Source organism: Balaenoptera physalus (genome assembly GCF_965194825.1).
Source record: "Balaenoptera physalus genome assembly, chromosome: 2".
In the NCBI taxonomy this organism is placed as follows: Eukaryota; Metazoa; Chordata; class Mammalia; order Artiodactyla; family Balaenopteridae; genus Balaenoptera; species Balaenoptera physalus.
Genome location: NC_138883.1, coordinates 138,169,469 through 138,175,507, shown reverse-complemented (window position 1 = coordinate 138,175,507; position 6,039 = coordinate 138,169,469). Strand labels below are relative to the sequence as shown.

The 6,039-nt window shown below is 46.1% G+C and overlaps 1 protein-coding gene across 13 annotated transcripts in view; it reads right to left on the bottom strand.

Moving 5' to 3' along the window:
• The window catches only part of AKAP13 (A-kinase anchoring protein 13), a 342,407-nt gene extending 337,062 nt beyond the window's left edge, over positions 1 to 5,345 (bottom strand). For all 13 annotated transcript variants that reach the window (XM_082449034.1, XM_082449035.1, XM_082449027.1 and 10 more), the window contains exon 1: positions 5,212 to 5,345. The gene's annotated coding sequence lies outside the window, so the exon portion shown is untranslated. The remainder of the gene's footprint in view (positions 1 to 5,211) is intronic.
• Between the last annotated feature and the right edge of the window lie 694 nt (positions 5,346 to 6,039).

The following is a 6,039-nucleotide window of genomic DNA, read 5'->3' as shown; positions in this document are numbered from 1 at the left end:
ATAAACAATAACTCAGTAAACCTGATTTGTTTTAAAATGTACTCTTTTCAGGTAACAGCATCAATGATGTGAAAAGCATGCCCTTTGGAGCCAGAATAATCTGAGTTCAAATTTTAGCACCAAAATTTAACAACTATGTGACCACTGTCAAATCACTTTTGAGGGTGTTTCCTCCCCTTAAAACGGGTTAATAATTCCTGCTTCACAGGTTGGTTTCAAAAACGAAATAAATGTATGTAAGACACATAGTATAACATCTGGCACATAAGAGGCACACTCCCTGATTATTTTTTAATTTTTTTAAAAATAATTTAAGAAAATTAGTCAGTAAAGATCAGACAACTACACTAGCTTCTTTTGTACTCTTCTAAAACATTCTGACATTCTTTGTTCACTGTTTACTGTGGTTTCACCTGACTTCAAGCACTGGCATCCAATGTCAGTTCCTGTGATTTCAGAGTAACTTGGGTCTCACAGCAAGCACTGAGTTTAGAAAAATACTCCATGACAAATATGTTATAAAAGGAAATCTGAGAAGATAAGAGCCAAAAGTAAGAAGTATCCATTTTCCCAAGTAAGGAGAATGGCAATAGAAATGGTATAATATTTATAAGGAAAAACCAATAAACTTAGTTGGATGTTTTCTCCTTTTATAGACTAGGATTTGAATTTTATCCAAACCAGTAGCCAACCAGCAAAACTACAAAATGACAAAGCATCTGTATAGTGCTTTGTCTCAAGCGTTTCTCAGGACAGTAGTGGGGAGTAGGTAGGACGACAATATCAAATTTGTTCTTATATTATAAGTAAGGATACTAAGTCTGAAACAGATGAAGTGGCCTGCTCAAGGACACACTGCCAATAATTGGCGAAGTTCGGATGTGAAGTCAGCCATGTGGCCCCGTATCATATGCCTTCAGTAGACATCACCATCAGAGAGTCATCTTGGGTTTGTGAAACTCCACATAACTGCTAGGTGCTGTTCTCTTGCTTGACATCTTTGGCTGTCTAAAAGACTAATTCATTACAGTCTGACATACTTAATTCCTAACCATTCAGGAATAACTAGCCTTTTGAGGTGGTAAAGACTATTTTTGTGGCCGAATATGGGCTTAAGATAGGACCATAAGTGAAAATTCAAAAGGACTGATTTCTGGGACTTCCTTGGTGGTCCAGCGGGTAAAACTGCACTCCCAGTGCAGGGGGCCCAAGTTCGATCCCTGGTCGGGGAACTAGATCCCACGTACATGCCGCAACTAGAGTCCGCATGCCGCAACTAAGACCCGGCACAGCCAATATAAATAATAAATAAATAAATATCAAAAGGACTGATTTCTAATAGAAGAGCCTACAGAGTGACATAAATGGTAAATCCCTCACACCGTCTCCTTCTCCCCATCCCAATACCCACATCACACACACTGATATCCACACCTTCCCCACGCTCTGAACACAGCTCTGAAGAGATAAAAAAGGAAAACACACCATTGTCCCACACAACTATTCGTAACAATCACAGTGTCTCAGTATCAGGTCTACTGGTGCATTCTCTGAGCAAGGACTGACAAAAATGGGTTATCTACCCATCTTCTATTTGTATGTCCCAATCAACCGAGAGGTGGACCACAAGACCATAAATGTGAAGACATATGAATGAAACAAACTTCCTTCCACAAACAGCTTCCTCCTCTCCCCCCGCTTACAGTGGGGTAAGACAGCCCGACAGTGACTCCGGAGCACTGCTTCCAAATGGATGCCTGTCCCCATCAGTAATAACCAAGTTTATTCAAGCGCACTTCAATGTTAACTTTAAAAGAGGGGATTACCAAAAGTCCAACTGTGTTCATCTAGCTTTGTCAACTTTGTTTTTTTCCTCAATCTGTGAGTCTGGTCAATTATAATTTTTAAAGGTTTGCTATAATCCTTCATGGTTAACTTTTTGCCCTTATTTTATAAGAAAACAAATGGAAAGATGAGATTCAATATACAGAAATGTCCATGACAGGTTAATATTTCTAGAATGTATTTATTCCACTTGGTATTCTGAATATTCTAAACAAAGCTGGTATAACTGATTTAAATCACTGTTTCCTTCCGCAAATGGTGGCGCCTTCAAAAGTGTTATCTTGAAGGGGAAGTAAATGATTTGCTCAAGTCTCTGAATTGTACTACTGCTTTATTAACCCACAGTCCAGTCCCATCTTAATCAAATTTGAGAAACGTAGTCATAATCCATGCCTGTTATTTTTCAAAATTAAGGTAAAATAAGGAAGAAAAGCTGCAACTAAATAACTCAGATATCCTATTACAAATGTTGAAAACAACCCATCTCTAACGATTTCCTAAACTATAAATGCATAGAGTTCTGTCCTACAGAGACACTCTGCAAAGTCCACTCAAAGACTAAGAGCTGACTGAGAAAATAAAACTGCTCTTTCTATTAACATTCAGTTCAACCTGCACCTTTAAAAAAACTGTATTTAAGACTCTCAATTCTCAGAAGCATTCCCTCTTTACAAAACAAACAGCTAAACCACTGTTCTCAGAAGCATCAGACTTTTAAAAATGCTCTCTTAACTCATACAAAAATTATCCAAATTATTGTCATTACAGCTACCAGGTAATAGGCACCTACTTAATGTTAGGCACACTATGAAGTATGTCACATAGTTTCATTTATTGCTAAGAATGCTGTAAAGTATGTTACTATACCTTACACAGTAGGAAACTGAAGCTCTGAGGGGATAAGTAACCTGCTCAAGGCTACCCAACTAGTCAATGGAAGGGTGGGGATTTGAACTCAAATTTACCTAATTCCAAAAGATGTACATTCTTCTAAACTGTGCTACCTCCCCAATTCACAACAGAGGTATGAACAGGCAGAGGAGTGAATGGATTTGTCCAGCAGTCGTAATCATTTCACCAAAAAAGGGAGAAATTTTCTCGATTAGAACCACTTTCTGAAATCCATAGCTCACTGTTTAAACCTCAATTCTTTTCAAGAAGTAATTAACACGTTAAAAAGAAAGGTTAGAAATCCTTATAAAGTACACTAAATTTCATCACAGATCTGCAAGTGAACTGTCATGTTTAACAAGTCCCCAGAGTTAGTGGTTCTCTGGGTACCACACTAGGGTGAAGTACCAAGCACTTCACCCAATTCAAATGCATCCTGAGCACCTGAGCTGTGTTAAGACTCCTTCCTGGCACAGAGGCACAAAGCTAAGACCCATCACAGCCCTCAGGGAGTTAACAGGCTAGAAGAGGAGTCCATTTATACTACATATGGAGTTACTATTAGTCAGGCAAAAAAAAACACAAAAGTATGTATAACATGCTATCAGAGAGGGAAAGCAACTGGCCTACTTGTCATATGTTCTAAGTAGTGTTTGTTTACATTTTGTCCCTCCCTGACAACGCCTTCCAACCTCTGTCACCGTCCCTCCCCACAACCACCCCCCACACAGGTACACACAGGTACACACAGCCACACAACCAGGAAGGAAAGCCCTAAGAGCAAGGATTATGATTCCTAAAAGTGACCTTGTCGTTGTACTTTAAAAATACAAACTTATGCCATCAGGACATGTTTCTTTAGCTTTGTCAGGTGAAGTAAGTTGCTTTTTCAGAGCAAAATTAGGCCAACCTAACCAGGAAAACCCGGGCAACACTTCACATTACTCACTTAGCATGAGAAACCAATCAACGCATATTGACCCACACTGTATTTCTCAAATTTTTCTTGTTAATTTAGCAGATGGCAAAGGGATATATACAACTGATAGGAACACATTCTGGTCATTTTGTTCCACCACGCAATTTGACAGACATTTAGGCTTGTTCCACCGGGGGGACCTAAACAGAATCATTCTCACATCATAAGCCAAATGAACTGAATTCAGCAGAACCGATGCACCCAAAGCTTGACAACAAGGCTTGTACTTCTTGCAGCCTGCAAATCCCCTAGAGACCACGAAAGCCTACAGGACTAACAATGATTTATCTCAGCTGATCACAACTCCTTTACAAACTTGCAAAAAATGATCTTTCCAAAACTGCTTGCATTTATCCTGATCTGGGCAATCCAAAGGTTTAAAGACATAAAGTTACTTATGAAAATAAAACTGGGGGGAGTGGGCGGGAGGGAGGGCTGTTGAATAAGAAAAAAAGGCACACTGCTTTTTCCTTTAGTTCTATATGCCTGGGGCAACAAACTCTCAAAATAACTTCACTGAGGAGTGTAAAAGCTAAGACGAACACCAAAGTATTGCTCAATCCAACTTACACTGTCAACTCCTGAGTTCACAGTAAGATCTAGAAACTTAAATGTGACGGAATCATTTTGCTGTAAGAACTAGTTCAAAAAAAAAAACACACACAAAAACAAAAAGCCAATCCTTTCTTCTGATAGAAAAACTCTAGAGGATTTCCCCCACATTTATTTTAAAATCTTAACATACTGGTTGACTCTGGGGGGAAAAAGGGGGTAGGGAGAGGGGTTCAGTAAGCCATATTTACCCAAAAAAAAGTCTGGTTTGGTCTCAAAGTATGGCTGCATTTGAACTCGACAGAGCTGAGCCCGTGGCACGGTCCCAAAGCGGGTCCCCTCGGGCTGCACGTCTCCGACCCGCGCGGGTGCCCCGGCCGCGCCCCCGGGAAGAGGCGCCGAGAGCGCCCCCCTAAGGCGGGTAAGGCCCGGCGTGTTTACCGCTCGCGCCGGCCCCCGAGAGCCGCTCCCTGGCGGCCGCAGCACTTGTTCGCCGACTCCCGCACGGGAGGGACCCGCGGAGCAGCCGCAGCTCCCGGGGGGCTACCGCGGCTCCCGCTCCCACAGGAGCCGACCGGGCAAGGCCGGGGGTCCAGGCACCTGAGGGGGCATCGCGGCCGTGCGGGACGGCCGTGCCCCCCACTCCGGGAGTGGAGGCGGCCCCGAAGTTGGGCTGCGGGAGCGGCAAGGCGCGCCGCGGCCCCGGGGCAGACAATGCGTGAAGGGGGCCGCGGAAGGAATCGGGGGCCGCAGAGCCGGGGGGCGCTCCCGCGACGCCCATTCATCCCCGCCCGCGCGCCCGCGCGCCCCCGCAGCTCCGGACCCCCGCTCCGGCCCCCGTCCGGAGGAATGGCCGCAGGGGGAGGGGCCCGCGCTCCCCACCCGCGACCCCTCCTCAAATCACAAAACTTCCCCCAACTCCGCCAACTAAGTTGCGCTCTCACCGTGAGGCGCCCGGGGCTCCCCCGCGGGCCGAGCCGGAGCAGCTCCGCACCTTCGCCGCGGAGAAAGACAATAGGCGGCCGCTCCTCCGGCGGCAGAGGCGGCGGTGGCGGCAACGGCTTGAAACTGCGGCGGCAGAGGCGAGGAGCGGGTGCGGCGACCTCGGCGGAGCCTAGAAGCTTCACCGCGGCGGCTCCGGCTCCCTGCTGGCCCTGCACACAGCCCCAGCCAGCCCGCGCATGCGCCACAAGCTACTCGGGGATGGGCGGGGCACCCGGGGAGGGCTGTAACGCCTACGAGCTCTCCTGTGAGTAAGCGCGGAGCCGGGGGCCGCGAGCCGGGGTTGCACAGCAGAGCTGCCCATCAAGCTCCTTGAGACCAATAGGAAGACACCTGGGCGGTCCCCTCGGGTTGCTAAGGAAGGCTGAGGTTGACCGCAGCTGCAGCGCTGCGGCAAAGTGATCAAAGTCGGGTGGCTGGTAGAGGTGCCGACTGAAATGCTCACTCACCCTCTCCTCTGCGCCCTGACTCCGGAAGCCGCCCTTCCTCTGTGTAAGGGTGCTTACCTGAGCTGTAGCACTTACCGTAACACATGCTGAAATGATTTACTCTTCTGTTTCCCTCCACTTGAAATCAGAAAGTGGGGTCTTTTCTGTGTCCAGTGCCTGAGAGAGTCGTTGCTAGGTATTCAACAAGTGTTTTAGTTGGATGGATGGATGGATGGATGGATCTATGGTGGCATCAGGATTGTGACAGGGCGTTCCATAAACTTTTGGCTTCCCGATCACCGCAAAATCAGACAATCTGCAAGTTGCAAGGACCTCAGGAAT